The following is a 22,624-nucleotide window of genomic DNA, read 5'->3' as shown; positions in this document are numbered from 1 at the left end:
TCTCCATCAAGTCCCGATGCACTCTTGGGTTATTATAACATCACATTTACCCCCCCCCCCACTCGTTGTCTTTCTTAAAGCCTTGGAAGTTTATCTAAATCGCAAATCCGTGATTAACTCATTCTAAGAACTCGCAAGCCTTTCACATTTGACATGTAGTACTTCCTTGGGTTCCATTGTCCCTGACTTTCTAACAAGTATAAAAACCTTTTTGTAAACCTTACTCTTAGTTTCTAGTATCGTTGACCCTGTCATGCATATTGTCACGTACGAAGAATTTACATTTCTTAACCTTCCACATTATTTTCGTACTAGTGGTTTATCATTTGAATATCCTCTCAGAAAATCGCGTTACCCCTTTCCACTCTTCTAGACTACATATATATTCAACAAAATCTCCGACCATCATAGCTACACAGCCCTACTCTCGTTTTATTTAACTTAAGTAGCCTCATCATGGCCCTTCCCTCCCCACTTGGGGTGAATGTTTCATATTTCGACACAACTCTTGAATTTAGCAATTTGAGGGACACATGTTTCACATCTCTAGTCCTCATGTATATGATTGACTATTAGGGAGATTTAAGTCCCCATGGTATTAACCTCATAAGTCCTCTACTCTTATTCACCCACATAGGCTTGGGATCCAAATCCCTCGTGTCAATATCCTTTTTGAAGTGTAACACAACTTCGCACATTCCTCGGATTTTTATAATATTGATAGTGCTAGGGTCTTCTCATTGTGGGTTCAATTGACTCTCCTTTTATAACTTTTTGTCTCCTGTCTCTGTGAGAGACCTACACATTTATCATTACTCTCCAGGCCATGCCTTTCATATATCACGTGCCTATGTAACACATTTACATCTTAGAATCATACACATGGTTCCCACAGTATCCACATGTACTAGTTAAGCTTAGGTCTCATTTATCACGTCAATGCCTCTTTGGAGGTGGGTAATCACTTCTAGCACTCTTCTCATATAAAGTATGCTCATGGTACTATATACTTGTCTCATATGGCCATACCATTCATTCAACATGATATATGTGCCATCTGTTTAATATTCAGACCTTTACCCATTCGTCATGTCACATGACAACATTACTTGGAATAAACCAAAAGAGCATTTAAATTTACCTTGAACCTTAATGCACGAGTTAGAGGAAGAACAGTTCCACAATGAGTTTCATCGCACGATTTAGAATATCAAAGAAGGGTATTATTCCTAAATGTCCAAGTAGCATCCAACTTATAGATGTGGTCGACAACACACCGATAATAAGGACTCTACTAGACACGGCTCCGAGACATCCTAGTATACTTTAAAACTTTAGGCTATGATACCAAGTTTGTCACATCCCAAAACCGAGAAGCGCGACCGGCGCTCAACCGAGTGAACCCGGCCGAGTAAGCCTATTAGATTTCCTTCTACCCAAACTCATTCGTGAATAAAGAGAATATATATATTTTTGTTAATCAACCAATCAAGTGATCATGTCTGTAATTCCACTTTCTTACCATCAGTTACTTTATTTTAAAGTCACAATTCCAAACACATTTTCCACAATCTGAAGTGGAAGTAGTAATTCAAGTACAACACATTAGTTTGACTTCCCCCCCACACCATTATACAACCCACACTATGTCTACGGTGCCTTTATAGATAAAGATGAGTACAATGATAATGCTGGCAATAAGGCCCCGGCTATACCTCAAACAGAATACACAAAGAACAAAAGATACATGACCCCGGGGTGAAGTGGGGTTCACCAAGTTAGTTGGGAAGAACGTGTACTGCTATCACTGATCAATATCTCCAGTTGTGGAACCACTTGCATCCATTTAAAGATGCAGTGCCTCCGGCAAAAGAGACGTCAGTACCGTCGAATAGTACTAGTATGAAAACTAAACACCAATCTAAGAATTCAGAAATACAAGATGAATATGATGAACCAGTGCGGCAATAAAATAATATAGATAACAGTTTAAACCATAGCATGCTTATTAAAAGCTATCAATAATATTTATAGGATTTAATATGAGATCCTCTGTAACCATCTTCATACAAAGAAGCCCCGCCGCCTCACCTAATGTATGCAGGTGGGGTGTACGTACAATACCACAACTCTACTCAAGCGGCCCTGCTGCCTCACCCCAATGTATGCGGGTGGATGTAAAATCACAATACCAAGAACCTACACAAAGCGGCTATGCCGCCTCACCCCAATGTATGCGGGTGGTGGTGCCACAACAATACCAAAACTATACACAAAGCGGTCGTACCGCCTCACCCTAATATAAGCGGGTGGAGGTGCAGTCCACAATATCATAATCCCTACACAAAGCATTCATGCCACCTCACCTCAATATATATGCGGGTGGAGGTGTATCACAATCACAATATCTATACCATAATCCCCACACAAAGCGGTCATGCCGCCTCACCCCACTGTATGCGGGTGGAGGTGTATCACATTCACAATCTCTATACCATAATCCCCACACAAAACGGTCATGCCACCTCACCCCAATGTATGCAGGTGGAGGTGTATCACAATCACAATTTCTACTCACGAACATATAAGAACACAAAACACATTGATAAATACTTACAAAGCATAACATTAGCTAAAACAGCCACATATTGGCATCACTTGAGTTCATAAGCTTTTGGCCAATTATATTATCGAAGTCAATTTTGGAATAGTTGAGTCAATGCTCATTTCATAATCTTTCTCACATTATTTCACATCCTTGGCACCATTGGCCATAAGTATAACTTTCTTTATTGGCACGTTGGCCACACTTTATATTCTCAATTCACTGATTTCACTTCCAACCATCTTTATAGATTATCAACAATAATACATTTCCAACCAAGACTTTAGGTACACATATAAGCAATTAAGAGTCTAAAGAATATTGAGATTTTCTCACACAATTTGGCATACTAGCTTTCGTTTAAAATACGATTCAAAGCCACAACATTTTAATACGCTACCCATACTTTGAAACTCACGGGAACATTATGGAGTTCGATTCCAAGAGAGAAAGTTTAGCCAACATACCTCACTTGAGCTTCCTTACACTCTAAATGTTCCGTTATTCTTAGCAACTTCAATCTATTTTAGAAATATAACAAATTGAACCAAAATTAGGAAGATGATCATGGTTCTAGCTCATTTGTACATTTTATCAAACACTAGCTGTGCATTAAGGTTTCAAGGTCCTTTAATGGAGGATTCCATCATCCCACAACCCAATCTTTACCATTTTTAGCTCAACAATCTTCCTACACTCTTTGATAACACATGCATGTAAAATAAACAACCCTCATGCCCAAATATTATCTTGCTAATTATCCATTTCTACACAAAATTCGAAATTGAGGGTTAGGGTGTAGAATCTTACCTCTAGGATGAAGATCTAGTGAGTTTTCCTTGTTAATCTCCAAAGATTTGAGCGAGAATCAAAGGGACATTTGTTGAAGAACACCTTGTTACTCTAGGACACACTCTCTCTCTCTCTCTCACTTTAAAAATATCAGATTTGGCCAAAATGGCTTAACCCCTCTCTATTCCCGGCCTCGGGATTATTTAATGAGTTCCCACGTCTGCGGCCACGGATTTGGCCGTGCATATGACACATGTCCAGTTAAATGGCCATAACTTTCTGTGTACATATCCAAATGATAAACGGTTTGATGCGTTGAAACCTAGATTCAAGGAGCTTGAATTGGATAGGTTATACACCATATAAGTCTTCCTATCCTGAGGGTTATGCTCGTTTAAAGTTAGATCTTGTGCAAACTCACTTGAAATTTTATCCCATCATATAATTTTCAACTTGACTTAGCCTTAGGGCTCTTCTTAGACCATAAACCATTCTTAATGCACATCATACATATATTATCATCATCAATTAATATCACTCAAATTATCAGTCTTGTTCATACCCTAATTAATATAATTAGCACCTGCCAATCTTCTTAATGGTCTTAAAACACTTCGAAATATTTTTCCGGGGTGTTACACCTATCGAGCCCACCACTGCTTCATACTCCAAAAGTAGATGAGAAACTTTGCTTATACTTGGCAGTATTGGAAATCGTGGTAAGTGGTGTCCTAGTTCGAGAAGAGCAAGTTATGCAATTTCCCGTTTATTACGTAAGTCGAACCTTTGGGGAAGCAGAAACTAGATATCCACACTTAGAGAAATTGGCACTTGCACTGATAAGCGCCTCTAGAAAGTTAAGACCATACTTTCAATGTCACCCCATATGCGTATTAACCACTTACCCACTTCGTAATATTTTACACAAGCCCGAACTATCAGGCCGATTGGCCAAATGGGCCGTCGAACTCAGTGGATACGATATCGAATATCAACCCCGGACGGCCATCAAGTCTCAAATCTTAGCGGACTTCGTGGCCGATTTCACGCCAACCCTCGTACCGAAGTTGACAATGAACTTTTGTTGAAATCGGGTACGTCATCGGGGGTATGGACCCTTTTAACAGACGGGGCTTCGAACGTGAAGGGGTCCGGGCTAGGCATCGTTTTAAAGCCACCTGCGGGTAGCACTATTAGGCAATCTATCAAAACTACTAGGTTGGCTAATAACGAGGCCGAGTATGAGGCCATGATTGCAGGTCTCGAGCTAGCTAAAAGCTTGGGAGAAGAAGTCGTTGAAGCCAAGTGTGACTCTTTACTGGTGGTAAATCAAGTAAAAAAATCTTTGAAGTACGAGAGGATAGGATGCAAATGTATTTGGACAAACTACACGTAACTTTGCACCGTTTCAAAAAGTGGACTTTACAGCATATACCCCGAGAACAAAATAGTGAGGCCGATGCACTTGCAAATTTGGGGTCATCGGTCGAGGAAGATGAGATCAGCTCGGGGACTGTCGTTCAACTCTCGAGGTCCGTGATCGAGGAAGGTCATGCCGAGATAAATTCTACAAGCTTAACCTGGGATTGGAGGAATAAGTATATCGAATACTTGGAGAACGGAAAGCTCCCATCTTACCCTAAATATTCGAGGGCCCTACGAACCAAAGCTGCTCGATTCACATTGTCTGTATATGGAACATTATACTGAAGGATATTCGATGGACCATTGGTAGTATGCTTAGGTCCAAGAGATACAGACTACATCCTACGTGAGATTCACGAGGGTACTTGTGGAAATCATTCCGGTGCCGATTCATTAGCCCGAAAAATAATCAGAGCAGGATATTATTGGATCGATATGGACAAAGATGCAAAGGAGTTTGTTCAAAAATATGACAAATGTCAAAGGTTTGCACCGATGATCTATCAGACCAGAGAGCAACTTCACTCAGTCCTATCCCCATGGCCATTCATGAAATGGGGAATGGATATCGTTGGCCCTCTGCCATCAGCCTCAGGTAAAGCTAAGTTCATTTTATTTATGACTGACTATTTCTCTAAATGGGTTGAAGCACAGGCGTTCGAAAAAATAAGGGATAAAGAGGTTATAGACTTCATCTGGGATCACATCGTATGTCGATTTGGGATACCCGCCGAAATAGTATGTGACAATGCGAAACAATTTATCGGCAGCAAAGTGACGAAATTCCTCGAAGACCACAAAACAAAAAGGATATTATCAACACCGTATCACCCTAGTGGGAACGGACAGACCGAATCGATAAATAAGACTATCATTCAAAACCTAAAGAAAAGGTTGAACGACGCTAAAGGAAAATGGAGAGAAATTCTACCCGAAGTTCTTTGGGCATATCGAACAACATCGAAATCTAGTACGAGGGCAACCCCGTTCTCCTTAGTATATGGCTCCGAAGCCTTGATCCCAGTCGAAGTCGGGAAACCCTGTGCCAGGTTTCGATATACAACATAAGAGTCAAATCACGAGGCTATGAATACTAGCCTCGAATTATTGGATGAAAAACGAGAAGCTCCTCTCGTCCAATTGGCCGCATAAAAGCAGAGGATCATAAGGTACTATAATCGAAGAACCAATCTTTGCCATTTTAAAATCGGGGACTTATTGCTAAGGAAAGTCACCCTTAGCACCCGAAATCCAAATGAAGGAAAACTGGGTCCAAACTGGGAAGGACCATATCAGGTTCTCGAAAACATCGGTAAAAGATCCTACAAGCTCGGTATTATAAACGGCAAACAACTACCAAGCAGTTGGAATGTGTCGCACCTAAAATGATATTACTGCTAAGGTACGACCCTCCCATGTTCGTTTATATTTCAAAACTAACCCTTGCAGGAGTTCGATCAGGAACAAGGATAGATCATTCAATACGAAGCTCTAGGTTTGAAAGCACGCGTTGCACTCTTTTTCCCTTAGACCGATTTTATCCCCGAATGGGCTTTTTCGGCAAAGTTTTTAATGAATCAACCATTGATCGTTCTAATTTAGAACAATTCAATAGTATCCGAGGTCTCTTTACAATCAACCTCGAATACTGGGGGGCATTACCCCTCAAATATATCAAGTTCGATGCAACAAAGTTACTCTATAACAACAGGGTTCCGATAAAAAAATTTGTAAGAGCCAAATGGTCAAAACGAACCATGCTCATATAGTTGGCCCGAACCCTGACACAAAACATGAGCACATGTATAATGACTTACAAAGAAAACTTTCTTCTTTACCGATATCTTATATCCAAGAAAAATTCCTCTATTTCAAGATTTATTATGCAAACGGGCTTAAGGGCTGACCACTACCCCTTAAATCGGGGACTGCCAACCGAAAATCAACAAAGCCTACGGGCTACTTTATTTCGAGTTCGAGCAAGTACTCACTCCACTACTAAAGCCTATGGGCTATATTACTTCGAGTTCGAATCACTCACTCGACTACTAAGCCTACGGGCTACTCTTATTTTGAGTTTGAGCAAGCACTCACTCGACCATTAAGCCTACGGGTTACATTACTTCGAGTTCGAATCACTCACTCGACTACTAAGCCTACGAGCTACTCTTATTTTGAGTTCGAGCAAGCACTCACTCGACCAGTAAGCCTACAAGCTACTTTTATTTTTAAGTTCGAGCAATCACTCACTCGACTACTAAAGCCTACGGGCTACTCTTATTTCGAGTTTGAGCAAGCAATCACTCGTCCACTAAGCCTATGGGCTACTTTTATTTCGAGTTTGAGCAAGCACTCACTCGACTAATAAGCCTACGGGCTACTTTTATTTCGAGTTCGAGCAAGCACTCACTCGACTATTAAGCCTACGGGCTACATTACATCGAGTTCCAATCACTCACATGACTACTAAGCCTACGGGCTTCTTTTATTTCGAGTTCGAGCAAGCACTCACTCGACTACTAAGCCTACGGGCTACTTTGATTTCGAGTTCGAGCAAGCACTCACTCGACTACTATTAAGCCTACTGGCTACTTTTATTTCGAGTTCGGGCAAGCACTCACTCGACTACTAAGCCTACGGGCTACTTTTATTTCGAGTTTGAGCAAGCACTCACTCGACTACTAAGCCTACGGGCTACTTTTATTTCGAGTTTGAGCAAGCACTCACTCGACTACTAAGCCTACGGGCTACTTTTATTTCGAGTTCGAGCAAGCACTTACTCGACTACTAAGCCTACAGGCTACTTTTATTTCGAGTTCGAGCAAGAACTCACTTGACTACTAAGCCTACGGGCTACTCTTAATTCGAGTTCGAGCAAGAACTAACTCGACCATTAAGCCTACGGGCTACATTACTTCGAGTTCGATTCATTCACTCAACTACTAAGCCTACGGGCTACATTTCTTCGAGTTCCAATCACTCGCTCGACCACTAAAGCCTACAGGCTACCCTATTTCAAGTTTGAGCAAGCACTCACTTAGTTATAAAGGCTACAAGGTCCAAATTCGATCAAATTGCCTAAAGACTTATGAAAACCTTCATAAGGCATGAATGAAACAAAATGTTCACAAGGCAGAAAATAAAACAGAGACAAGTCGAGAAAAGAAAAGATATTTATATATATATATACAAGATTGTTTACAGGATTGTTTACAATGTCCGAAATGGAAACTAAGGGCTAAGTTTTTTGGTTATCTCCGGGGGAGATCTCTTCTCCATTGGGATCCTCCCCGGTCTCGGACCCGCTCTTGATCCCATCATCGTCATCATCAGAAGCCAAGGCTTCATCATCGGATTCGAGCTCCTTAGCCTTTTTTATCTCTTCGGAGAGATCGAAACCTTGAGTGTGGATCTCCTCGAGGGTCTCCCTCCGAGATTGGCATTTAGCAAGTTCAGCAACCCAATGTGCTCGAGTGTTGGCGGTCTCAGCTGCCTCTCTTGCTTACACCTGAGCTACTTCAGCATCAGTCTGATAAATGGCCACAAATGCATCTGCATCGGCCTTTGCCATCTCAGCGTCAGATTTGTCCTTGGCAAGTTCAGAGGCCAACCGAGCCTCTAGCTCCTCTATTCTTCTTGCTTGAACCGAGATTTTCTCCTTCATGCTTCGAAGTTGGTTTTCGGCCGATGATAATTGGGCTCGAGTAGTTTTTTTTTCTGTGGCATAACGGTCCATGACATCTTTCCATGCCAAGGCCTCTGCCTTTATCATATCGACCTGTTCACGAAGCTTCCCAATAACCTCGAGCTTCTGTTGCAGCTGTGAGATCAAAATATTAGCCACTATTCTAGAATCGAACCCATGGGTTTTTAAGATTACCATTACTTGCTCGGTCAGGTCGATCTGGTCTTGTTGAGCCTTAGCCAATTCAGAACGGAGGTCCTTGATTTCTTCTTCCCTTTGTCCGAAGATGAGTTTAAAGGAGTTCCTCTCCTCCGTGAGACCGAGAACACGTTTCTCGATGAACGGTTGCGGCCTACGAAGAAAGAAGAAAAGAAGTTAGAAAAGAATAGCAAACATGAAAGTGGTATCAACAAAGGGAGTTAGATCTTGTTGCACTTCACAGAAAAGGCACGACACATCACTAGGGCCAGCAACATCCTCGACCCCAGTAAACAAATTGCAGAAGGGGTCCTCCACTTCATGAGACCGGTTCATCTCGAGGGCCCCTAAATCTTGACTTCCCAAATTGCCCCTTCAGAAAAGGCAGGGAGAGTGGGCGAGTCTCCGATTACTATTGCCCTAAGCGACTATCTTGGGGCGTTCTCCTTAATCTGGAGAGCTTCAGGACCGGCCCCTACTGATATACCCACCGTTTGTTGACTTCGGTGGGAAGCATCTTCAATCTCTGATGATTCGAGGACTCTGCCTGAACCTTCCTCCGATATCTCCTCAGTCTGAGGCAGAGCTTTATAAATCACCATCGATTTAGTTGCCTTTGGGGCATCGGTGATTTTCTTCATTCGAGCCACCAGCACGGACCCGTCGTTTTCTTCTTATTCTTCTTCGTCTTCATCCCTTAGATGCAGATTTGATTCTACGGTCAAAGGAATGGTATTCTTCCTCAACTTATGAGCCATCCTCATCTTCGGTTTTGGATCTTCGGAAGCGGAGGCTCTTTTTTCTCTTATTATCCTTCACCGGCTTTGGAACAGAGGCCGAAGCCTCTTCCTCGATGGATGAGGGCCTCAAAACCGCATCTTTTCCTACACCTACATATAGGAAAAATTATTTAAGTATATGGAAAGAATTTTGTTCGAACTACAAAAAATACAAGAAAGGGGCTTACCATGATTTTTGGCCTCCTATCGGCCCTTTGACAAATCACGCCATGAGCGCTCGGCGTATCTGGAGGTCGAAGCTAGATCTCGTACCCAGTTCTTGAGATCAGGCACTACACCGGGCATCCAGGGAACCACTGCATCACAAAAGAGGATATCAATGAGAAAAGAAATGAAAGGGCAAAATAGGAGATAATAGCAGAATTACACTTACGCTTCATGTTCCACTGCTCGGGAAAAGGCATCTTTTCAGTCAGAATCAGGTCCAAAGTCCTTACTCGAACGAACTTGCCCATCCAGCCTCAATCCCTGTCCTCGTCTATGCTCGAGAATAGAACCTTGTTAGCCCGACGCTGAAGTTTTATTAACCCTCCTCGAAAGAGGCAAGGGCAGTACAATCGGATGAGATAGTCGAGGGTGAAGGGGATCCCCTCGATTTTGTTCACGAAATAAAGGATCAAAATAACGATCCGCCAAAACGAAGGATGGATCTGGCCTAGGGTTATTTGGTATTGACGACAGAAATCTATAATAACGGGGTCGAGGGGACCTAACGTGAAAGGGTAAGTGTACACACTTAAAAACCCTTTCACCTAAGTGGTGATATCTTATTCAGAAGACGAGATTACTATTTCTTTATTCTCCCAATTGCAATCTTTCTTTAGTTGTTTGAGGTGCCTCTCGGTTATCGAACACATATACCTCGATACTGGCTCACATCGGCCGGGAACCGACGAGCCTTTATCGACCTTAAAATCAGAGGTACGAACACACACCCCAGGAACACACTCCTCATGCCGTGGCTCTACCGGTGTTTTGTCGGCGGCAGGCTGTGAAGAAGAAGCTTTCTCTTTCTGAGGAATGGTTTTTGATGTTTTCTCCATTTTTGGATTTAAAGATCGAGAATAGGAGGTGACAAAGATTTGGTGTTTTTGAAAAAGGATTTTGCAGAGAAGAATCATAGATTTGTGAATGAATTCAAAAGGTGTGAGAAAGAAGTTAGACAATTTAGAGTTTGGAGATGTAAAAGTGATTAAAAGTGAAAAAGGGGGTTATTTATAGGTAGAGTAATGGAAGTTCAATCTCGGTAATGGCCGACCATCGTCTGACACGCATTAACTGCCTAGGTAAGCTGAACCGATGGGACAGCTATCACACACGTCATGATCGGACTCGATGCAAATATCAGTATATATCTAATCGTACCGTTGAAAAATCATGTCGTTTCTCGCTACATCCTTCCCAAGAAACGAGGGAACTATCTGTATATGGTAAAAACCGGTTAATCCTTCGTACGAACTGGTCGAAATGGTAATGCATTGGATCGAAGATTAGGTTGAGGTCCGAAGTCAAGTCATCAAGCTTCGAGCCTTAGGGACCGATCAATGTCGAGCTCGATATCATTATCGAGCTCGAATCCAAATCGAACTATGATGAAGTTATCGATCTTACGAGGCAGAGACCGACCAACACTGTCCCCGAATCAATACAAGGCTCTGAATCAGAATCGAGCTCAAGTCAAGATCGAGAGCTTGAGTCGATATCGAGCTCGAGATAATATCGAGCTCATAGACAAGAGCCATTGCAACCGCACTAGGAGAGAGAATCTTGGCAAGAATTATGGAAATGCTGATTTATCATGGGTCTCCTACTATGTATTTTTAATTGTATCTAAAATAGGATCCCTTCACTATAAAGGGATTGGTTATTATTTCTGTAGAGATCAAGTTTTGCTTATATTGTAACTCAAATATCATGTACTCTCATATTGAAGAATTATCCTTTTTTAGCTTCATAGATTGACTCATCTTGCTCAATCCTTAAATCATCTTCTTTCCATCCTTGTTTATTTTTCATTCTCTACAGTCACCACTCGATATTTCTATTTATTCTTATGATTTGTGTCGAGTTATACCACATACCCTTATAACTACGTATAAATTTAACTCTATCCATTTTTCGGTTAAACAGGAAGAGACATCTCAAAATCAATTCCCGGGAACCTGCAGGGGCGCAGACAGGTGCTGACTCCAGAGATACTGAATTTCAAGATATGCGGTGTTCACCCATAACTGCACCAGATTATCACGCCTCACGACACCATAACTGACGATGACGCACATACTTCCAATAATGACTAGCCATTATATTAGGAGGACGGTTACACTTATACGGTAGTAAAAATATTCCTATCCTCATACTTGTAAATCGCTTAATTCCTTTTTACGCATAATCACCGAGAATATACAATTACTATACAAAGCTTCAGTCAACTTTTGTTTAGCCTTGAAGATTACTCAATAAGAGATCATGGCTATCCTCACTTTTATTTTAATTCAATTTCTGTTCATCTTGTTGTTACCATCATCTTTTTCTTGTTTCATATTAACAATTATCAACTTACAGCTTGAGGCTTAACTTTACAAATTTAACTTGTTTAGCCTTTCAACTGACTTTAGGTTAAACAGTTTGGTGTCCACCGTGAACCCAAATAATTATGCGTTCAATTCAAAGCATAGTTGTCTTTTTCTTAGTTTTCTTAATTCTCTTTTGACCTCACTTACTTGGTGTTGATTGAAGGAACTCTATGTCTGGACCTAACTATAATCAGCCAATCAACCCACAATGACAAGTAAATCAAGCATTGCCATTAGGAGGCGTTCCAGATAAGTAGAGCGTTGGAGCTTCATCATACCTATCCAGGAGGCTTCTCCCAAAAGATCTACTAGCAGAGGCGGACCAGCATGGATTGGAAAAAATCATGGAGAATTTCATAACACAATAGCAGGCTTGGAATAGTCCGTTCGAAGAGGTGTTACTGGCCCTAACTAGAAATGCAAACGCTGTAACTCCCTACTGTCCCTTCACCATGTCTAGAGCCGATTGCTGTAATCCCGAACTCTATCCTCGAAAACTCCAGAACTAGAAGGCTTCCTATAGAAACTGAGAGCAGGCAGTTCGGGAACCACATGTAATACGGATTTGTAAAATTATATCTTAACTCTAACAGGAAACTCTGTTGAAAAAAATTAAGGAGCAGAACAAGTGAACCAATTAGATCCTATGCATTTCCCTTATTATCAAAGGGATCAATATTGACAAGTACTCCTAGCAACCGTGGAAACCAAATGCAACACCGCTACCTATACGAAAGAAGTTCAAAATGTTAGATATACTGAAGTATGATGTAACGACAGATTCTAGAGATCATGTTATAGCCTTCAACCGGAGTCAAAGGAAATTATTTGACAAAGCCCAAGATCAAATCAGTGCTCGTGAAGAAATTCGAAGAGACACTTAAAAAGAGGCGTTGACCTGGTATTTTCTTTTATCCAAAAATCTTATTGACTCGTTTGCTCACATTGCAGATGCTTTTGTCAAAGCACACTCTGGAGCTTAGAAGGTGGAGAAGCGGATGGAAGATTTTCTTAAAATCCAACAAAAAAATACGAAATTGCTCATAGAGTTTATGTACCGGTTCCAAAGGGAAATGATGCTACTACCCTCCATAATAGACAATTGTTCCACGATGTCCTTTGCAAAGAACTTGGATGAGAGAAGTTCGTAAGCCACGACAAGACTAAAGGAAAGTATCCAAGGATTTCCCCTGACGATATGGAATGATGTGAACAACATGTACAATACCAAGCTTTTAATTGAGGAAGACACTATGCTTCGGGCAAGTATCGAATATAGGGAAAACAGTAGGCATATGGAACACCTAAAAAGCTCATCCAGGCGAGTGGAGCCCGACCGCAAAAGCCCGAGGAACCATTATGAACCCTACTCTGGACCCGCTTGAGGATATGGGCGACAAAGTGAGATGGCCTAAATAAATAAGGTTCGATCCTAGTAAGAGAAACCAAGAATTTTGGTGTGAATTCCATAATGATTATAGGCATAAGACTGCAGATTGCAGAATTCTACAAATTGAGGTAGAATACATTCTGAAGAAAGGATATCTCACGGAGTTGTTTAGCGAGAAGGGAAAGCAATCCTACATGAAAATCGAAGTATAGAAAGGCCTCCCTGAGCCCGGTCACCTAAGCGGACAGTCAATGTTTTCTTCGGAGGTGAAGAAGTCAATGGAGTTACATTCATAATGGCAAGGAAATTCGACACGATTTCGGTTAGACATGAGAAGCGTAGCCGGGAGACACTGGTAGGGAAAAGCATCACTTTCGATGATGAAGATGCAAATGGACTAATAATGGCACACAATAATACACTGGTAATACACTATGAGTCTCTGGTACTGACGTTAAATGAGCTTTAATTGATACAGGAAGCTCGACGAATGTCATCCAGTTACGGGTCGTTGAAGAGATGCAACAGGCAGATCAAGTCATTTTGGAATCAAGTTTTCTCTCCGAATTCAACAACTCCAATGAGAAAACCCAAGGTGAGATCATTCTAATTACTTTTACAGAATGGGCATCCAAGAAAACTCCATTCTAGGTCATAGCCTACAACATCATCCTAGGAAGACTGCGGATTCATGTCACGACCCAAAAGCTTCATAAGGTGACTCCGAGGCATGCGAGCGTAATGATAGGTATACCTTGAAGTCTCCGTAGAAAATCTCCAACAGCTAGCTAAAAACTGGCACACTCCTAGGTACCTCAATCTACACAAAAATGTACAAAAAAATAGCATGAGTACACCACAACAGTACCCAGTAAGTATCAAGATTAACCTCGGTGGAGTAGTGACTAGGTTCAAGTCAAGACACCTACTAGACATAATAACCTGGAACACAGGAACAAATAATAATGTAAGGCTAAACATGGAAAGAATAACATTATAAGGCTAGCAATGAAAAGAAAAATCAACAAATAGCAACAAGGAGTAAACAGGTGATAACACAGCAAGTAATTAGAACACCATTAAAGTACTAGTGAAGTCAATTAAGGAAAACAAATGACAACCAAATACTCTTACCATTCTATCACAAGGTTTACACAAGAACCACCCCGAGGTTTCACACCTCATAATCACATATCACGAGTCCCATACCATGAAGCATATACATATAGCACCTCGTGCCTATGTTTATCAAACACAACCGCACTGACCACTCACGTGCTAATATCGCAATCCATGCGGCATGATCATAGGTTCACTATCCCAATCCGTCTGGTGTGGTCACAAGTCAATATCACAATCCGCCCGGCGTTGTCACATGCTATCAATCGAACCATATCGCAGAGAAAGCGGATATACAAGAATACATGTACATGATCATAGCATATCAAGTTTCATACTCCTAAACTGGTATAAATGATATTTTACGGTGTATGCATGTGTAATTGTACTATCACAGTCCAAGTCAACAAGTAATATCGGAGACATCGAGTAGCATATTGGAAAAAACACCACAAGTCACGTAATATGCATGACACACACAAAGAACATCACATCATCACGCAAAAATCATCAATAATATGCCCCCAGGCCATCACATATCATCCCTGACATAGCCTCCCTTATCTCGCCGCGTGCACAACAATAAGGTAAATGCTCGTCTTGTCTCACCACACACGCATCAATAATTATCCCACTTTGTCTCGCCATATGCGCAAACCCAACATATGTATATAGCCCCCTTGTCTCGTTGCATGTGCAATTTCAATCATAACAATAGCAAGACAGAATCTCATGCAGAACACCCTGACAATCCTCTCAACAGGACCGCATGTGCCAAGAACACAACCACAACATAACAACTCGCACTACACGTGCCCATATGCCACAACATTTCCATAACAATGATACCAATACCACAACAATACATAGCCCACGACTCAACAACACTGAGTTCAAGAACAACAACAATAATACAAGAGTACGGAAAGTAAATCAATACAAGAATTAAAATAACACAATGAAAAGCAAGAATAAGCTCAACAATGAAACAGATAACATGTAGTGAAAACTTCAAATAAGAATAACTCAACAATAAAGAGAGTACATGACAATAAAAGAGGTAACAAATTCAATTAAAGCATATAAGAGTAAACTTGAAAATGGAAGATATAACATGATATGACAACGTCGATTAAATGCATATAAAAAACCTAAGAGTCTAAACTAGTCAATTTCAACATATAAGGCCGTGTACACTCTCGTCACCTCGTGTACACATCTTTCACCTAATTCAAATAGTGCAATCAAACCAAATCCTACAGGGTGGTTCCCCCGCACAAAGTTAGGCAAGATACTTACCTCAAAAGCCTTCAATCAATACTCTAAAATACTTTTCCTCTGAAATTCGCCTACGCTCGGATCAAATGTAACAAAAATTAACTTAATAACATCAAACGATGCCAGGGAAACAAATTCCAATATATAAAGTTAAGATCTTTACACAATTCTCCAAAAGTCAACAAAAGTCAACCTCGGGCTCGCCCGGTCAAAACCCGGGTCTAAGGGTAGATCTCGACTACCCATAACCCTACAAGTCCATATATGTGTTTTGTTTTTAAATCAGAGTCCATTTCGACTCTCAAATCTCAAATTTTTATTTTTCAAAACATAAACAAAAATCCCCAAAATTTTCCTTCAATTCTCATGATTTAGATGTTAAATCTCATACATAATTATGTAATATAATTGAAAATTGATCAAAATCACTTACCCAAAAGTTGTATGGGAAAATCGCTCCTCAAAATTGCCTCCTACCGAGTCTAGGGTTCTAGAATATGATAAAATGAAGCTAAGTCCCATTTTCAGCCCTTTTGTTCAGGTGCAGAAGTTGCAAATGCGACCCAGGGTTCGCAAATGCGAACCTTGGCAAATGCGTACAATTCTTCGCAAATGCAACGGCTAATGAACGCAGGGAAAGTCGCAAATGTGACCCTGACTTCGCATTTGCGAAGTCAGGCCCTTCGCAAAAGCGATCATGTGATCGCAAATGCGATAAAAGTCATCCCCCAGCCCACCTCGCAAATGCAAACAGTGTCTCGCATTTGCGAGACCTGCAACATCCTCCAAGCACCAGCAACCATAAACATGGCCAAAACAATCCTAAACACGTCCAAAACCCACCCGAGCCCTCGGGGTTCCACACCAAATATCCACACAAGACTAGAAACATAATACGAACTCGTTCGCATGACCAAAATACCAAAATAACATCCAAAACCATAAATCGGACCTCAAAATACATGAAATTTATAATGAAACTCAACTACTTCTAGAAACACAACCACGCGTCTGATTCCTATCAAATCAATTTGGAATGACGCCAAACTTTGCAGAAAAGTTTTATATAACAAAATGGAGCAATTCCATGTCCCAACCTTTGGCAAAACAAGTCAAATCAACCTAGGAACCTCCAAATTCAATTCTAGAAATACGCCCAAGTCCAAAATCAAAATACGAACCTACAAGAGCCATCAAAACTCCGTTCCAAGGTCATTTTCACAAAAGTCAAATATTGGCTAACATTTCCAACTTAATCTTTTAAAATGAGAATCATTCTTCCAAATCAATCCTGAATCACTCGAAAACCAAAACTGACCATGCCCGCAAGTCATAATACACAATATGAATCCACTCAAGACCCCAAACAACTGAACAAAATACTAAAGCTCAAAACAACCGGTCGGAACGTTACAATTCACAACATAGATGTTGTGCCATCCACTCTATACCAAGTCATCAAATTCCCAACTAAGTGGGGAATCTGAGAAATTTGAGGAGGATAAAGAGAAGCCATAAAATGTAATTCAATAGTTGTGGCAAACATACAAACTAAAGATGGGTCCGAATAGAAATCAAAGTAGCAAGGATTGCACAAAGCCACAAACCCCACAGCTAAAGAAAGCACAAGCATAGTTGAGCACCCAGACATTGATATTCCTGATACAATAGAATTGGAGGAGACGAATGCTACCAAATCTACTATATAAGAGTTAAAAGAGATCATTATCTTAATCGATTTCTCAGACAGAAAGGCTTACATTGGTTTGGGCCTTGACCTTAACTCAAAGGCAAGCTAACAAAATTCTTATGGGCTAATGCAAATTGTTTTGCTTGGTCCCATATTGATATGGCAGGTATCTCACCCAAGATGATAACTCATAAGCTTAACATAGACCCGCAGTATCCTCCAGTCAAGCAGAAGAAGAGAAAATGTGAACCTCTCTAAAATATCAAAAAGGAGGTCTCCAAGCTTCTGAAAATAGGATCAATTGGGGAAGTTAAGTATCCAGATCGGTTAGCCAATATGGTCATAGTACTAAAGAAGAATGGAAAATAGAGGGTATGTATCGAATACACTAACTTGAACAAAGCATACCCTGGAGACTCTTCCCCGTTGCCATATGTTGATAAACTAATAAACGTAATTATCACGACCCAACCCGATGGGTCACGACGGGCACCTGGTACCTTACTCAACCGAGTATCAACGTAATGTATCTTTCTTATTACATTATCATATACACAAGACATACGGGCCTAATAGGCCAACATCATCATTTATAAACTCAAAACATAGGCCGACAAGGCCGTACAATCTTTCACATACACGACATATGTCTACAAGCCTCTAAGAGTACATAAATATCATAAAGATCGGGACAGGGCCCCGCCATACTAATCAGTACATGTCCTAACCATACTGACCACATAAGCAACTTCGAAACAAATGGAGTGCACCAACATCTCCCGCTGGGCTGATCGCCTATTTGGAGGATTCTCGACCTGTCTATCGAGACCTGCAGGCATGAAACACAGCGTCCCCAGGGAAAAGGGACGTCAGTACAAATAATATACCAAGTATGTAAGGAATGAAAATTAGTAAATAATAGACATGATAGAAACATGGAGTAAAAAACTCGACATGTACGTCTGCATAGCTCTATGCATCATTTTATTTTTATAATGTCATGCATATGCGTATAAATGTCATACCATGCATAGGTATATGCGTTCATAATATCATCAAGCCTCTGAGGGCATCCCATCATATCATTTCGGCCACTGTGGGCAAATCATTAACGTATACCAGCTGATCAGGTGTTGGTGCGTATATAACGCCGTAACCTTTTTTCCATATCCTATATACATAAATATATACGTATATAACGCCATCTGGTCATGGGATATATAAATGCATGAAATGCATAAGAAATACGTTAATAAGATTTTTCGGAATGTTATAAAACTAATATGCATGTCGGATAAACTTTATCAAATACGTATTTTTCTGATACCCATGAACAGAAGATATAATAATAATTCACATGTGAAAAACAAGAATATAGACACCTCTAGTATTTCTATGAATAGAGTTATTTATGAAAATTGTGCATTTGCTCGTTTCATTCGTATCGTATAGATAATGCCAAAAATAAAGAAGGGATAGCCTTAACATACCTGAGTCGATTCTCTTGACAATCCCTCTAGCACAGGTCAATTGTGACAACACGTAACGGCAAGATCGGAGTAGAAAAAAATCCGTATGATATTCTTGAGAAAGATTTTACCGTACTCCATTATAATTGCCCAATCTCACATTCTGATATATGACTCTCATATTCTTAAGAATGAATATGTGACTTCCATGTTCTTAAGACTTAAAATGGCCCTCCTTTATTAAAAGGATATGTGACTAACTTCTAGCCTTACCATGCATGTTGTATTTGATAGAAGAATAATGATCTATAACCATGGTATATAGAGTCTACCAGTAATCATTGCAAGAGCACGCTCTATTCTTAAAATGGTGGAAATGGTTTGAATCTCGTACAATAATTTCCTTTTCTATTAGCTTTGATGATAACTTCATAAAGTTGTGGCAATCCAAATAAATACGGATGTTCTTTATAATTTTAATGGCACTGCAGCTAACGTTCTTTGCCAACTCCCACCTCTCAATGTTTGCCACATAATCTAATGACTTAAAGAGTCACAATTCTTGGGGTGGCTTGCTGCCACGTGGGGAGGGTCTAACTTTATCCAACTCTTTAATTTAATTGTTAATCTCCCACTAAAATTAATAATTTCTTGATTATTCACATAATTAAGAATTATCTCAAATTACTTAAAACACTACTCACTTTTAACACACCTTGTACACCTTTACTATCATGGTCATGTAGTACCTTGTATGGCACTAGTCCATAAATACCGGGTATTTTAGCTCGGGCCGTATTTTATCCCAAAATGCCAAACTTCGACGAAATTTATTTTGTTCGATTCGTTTACCCTTTATCCTTCACGGCACTTACTTATCGCTCATTATAAATAGCATAAATGCGTGTAACCTTAAGATAATCTCATTCCCGAGCTTCCATTAATTTATTTATGGCGTACTTTCACGTACGAAAATATGGGGTGTAACATTATTCCCCCCTTTTGGAACATTCATCCTCGAATGTTGACTGATGTACTTATCATTCTCATAACCCATAGCTCTTGCGAATACTTTTTATTCTCCTTTCCATTTAGACAACTGTTCTTTGAATAAATCCAATGGCCAGGGCATTTCCCCCTTTTAAGCCTCTTTCTCATACCACGACTTGCAGTCGGAATCCTTCTAATCTCGTAACCGTTGCTACCTTCTATCATGCAGCCTGTACGACTCTAACTTTGTATGTGCTCATATGCGACGCTTCTCTCCTCTTTCCTCTAGCTCTTAGCCAATCTCTAGGCCTCACTTTGTGAACATATACAAAATTATGTCAAGTTGTCCCTCTGGGCGTCATTAGCTTTACTACATCTAAGTAGGCCATACTATACCGTAATTCTTACTTCGATTTATTTTTACTGAGGTCTGCGACCAAACTCCAAGTAACTCTTGTTGCTTATCCTATATGCATAAAGCTAAGTCTTTTAATGCTTCTTCATTACTGTCCATCTTAAGAATGATGGTCTAATCTCATCTCGTACTTTGTATCTTTTACCCATCCATTGTCGATTCACCTCAATGTTGATCTACAATATTCCATCAATAACTTGAAACTTATTACGTAATACATTGCCACTAGGGCTTATGCTGCATCGAGGAATACTTTAAGTGATTTTCCTGATCCACTTAGGGGGGATAATGTACTTCAATAATCGTATTTTATAGCATCCCAATGTGATTCACCTTAAAATTCCGTACAATCCATGAAATCCTCTTCAAATCATTACTTAGTCGAAGGCCTAAACGTCATCCTTTATCTATCATAATCACACCCTCATTCCACTTCCAGGGCAACATTCCATTTTTTTCTAGATATTATTAGTCCTAGACTCCTTTGAGTTCATTCAGGATGTACTGAACTTTCTATAATTTAGAGAAACCATTATCTCTCTTGTTTTCATGGTTTAATCCCGAGGACTTATCCATTCTCGTCACCTTCTCACTCGCCCTTTCTCATTCTTATTCCTGTCATAAAACTTTGTCGCTTTACTATAGTTTAGCTTGCGACCTATACATATCTATTTATATTATTCGCAACATTCCTTCAACTTGCTTGCACCATAGATTTGCTTATGTTATTCTGGAACATCAAGCGAGATATTACATCGTGTCTAACTCTTCTTTATTCTCTTGACTAGATCTCTCGGTACTTAGAAACCATAGGGTGGAAGGTATGCCACTGACGACGCTGCTATCATTCCTGGATATTGAATCCCAGTGCTTCTATCCTTCTATCCGAAGCATGGACTATTCACGATCTTCTGCCTTTGAGTATCTTGTACGTTGTTCACCTTTACCTTACTTACCTTAAAATCTCGCATTGTATCTTCTATCTCTTTCATGACCTCCCTTCCACATATGTATAATTCACGTCCATAACTTGAAGATCTATTATAATACTTGTACCTCTGGTGCATACACAATCCGGTGGGAGCTTCGTACTTACTTCTTATGAGGCTGGTACTTTTCTAATTATTTTCTCGTAGAGCCGTTATGGAATACAGTTGTTATACTATCTCTCTTGTACCTCTGATATTAAGGGTGATTCTACACTGTCCTCAATCACGATTTCTATAATTTTCTGGGTCCAATAATCAGACTCCTGATTTACTTTGTTGATGTAACTCTTTAGTCTTCTCTTCCCTCTGATTAACCTTTATGTAGGCTTAAGCTATCTTCTGATCTGCGGCTCATGGTATGAGTTATTACTTTAACCTTTCATAGACGCTATGGAATATCCGTGATACCATCATCTAACAATTCAATGCCTTGTCCATGACCTGGACTCAATTTTTTCTTTTAACTTATACCAGAGTCTTCTACAACTGTATAAATGTCAGTATATATGTTGCATGTATAATATTCTGAAATCATAAGTGCGTTCATGACGTAACTAAATCTGGATCACTAATCGAATAATTCCTTTCGATCCATCTCAGCTTTCTTTAAACGTAAGCAATTAAGTTTCCTAGTCTTTCTGCCCCCTTGTTGCGTGCATACTTAGCTCATCTTAGTTCCCACGTATGCCGGAATTTTGTTCAATTCATAAGGTTTCAAATATTACTTTTGGTTTCATTTCCCGCTCATTAGCCACGATAATTGCCTTTTTCTTATGGAGTGCATACAATGTTGCTGTGAGACTGTTATTATAAGACCATTTCCTCTTTAGGTCACTGTGCTTAGGTTGAAGCCTTCGTCCTTATTTCCTCAACTAGTCTTTCATTGTAGTACTTTGGGAGGACCCTCTGATTCTTGCAAGGCTACGAGCTTATTACATTGTATACTCGATGGGATTTGATGTTCGTACTCACATATAATTATCCGTAGTTACTGAACTCCACGCCCTTGTGCTTGTAGGTTTGCTTCTGCACTTATATTTTGACTATCTTCCTAGTGGCATTCTCTTTTATTTACCTTTAACTACCCCATCTCCTATCTGAATATATCTCAAGGATTACGATGTCATATCTGCGAGACTGAATTCCCCATGTTGGGGTTCACCATGTTCGTCTTGCACAATCTGTTGATTTGTCAGTGTCCTC

The sequence above is a fragment of the Nicotiana tomentosiformis genome, chromosome 5 (genome assembly GCF_000390325.3).
Source record: "Nicotiana tomentosiformis chromosome 5, ASM39032v3, whole genome shotgun sequence".
In the NCBI taxonomy this organism is placed as follows: domain Eukaryota; kingdom Viridiplantae; phylum Streptophyta; class Magnoliopsida; order Solanales; family Solanaceae; genus Nicotiana; species Nicotiana tomentosiformis.
This window is presented reverse-complemented; position numbering follows the sequence as displayed.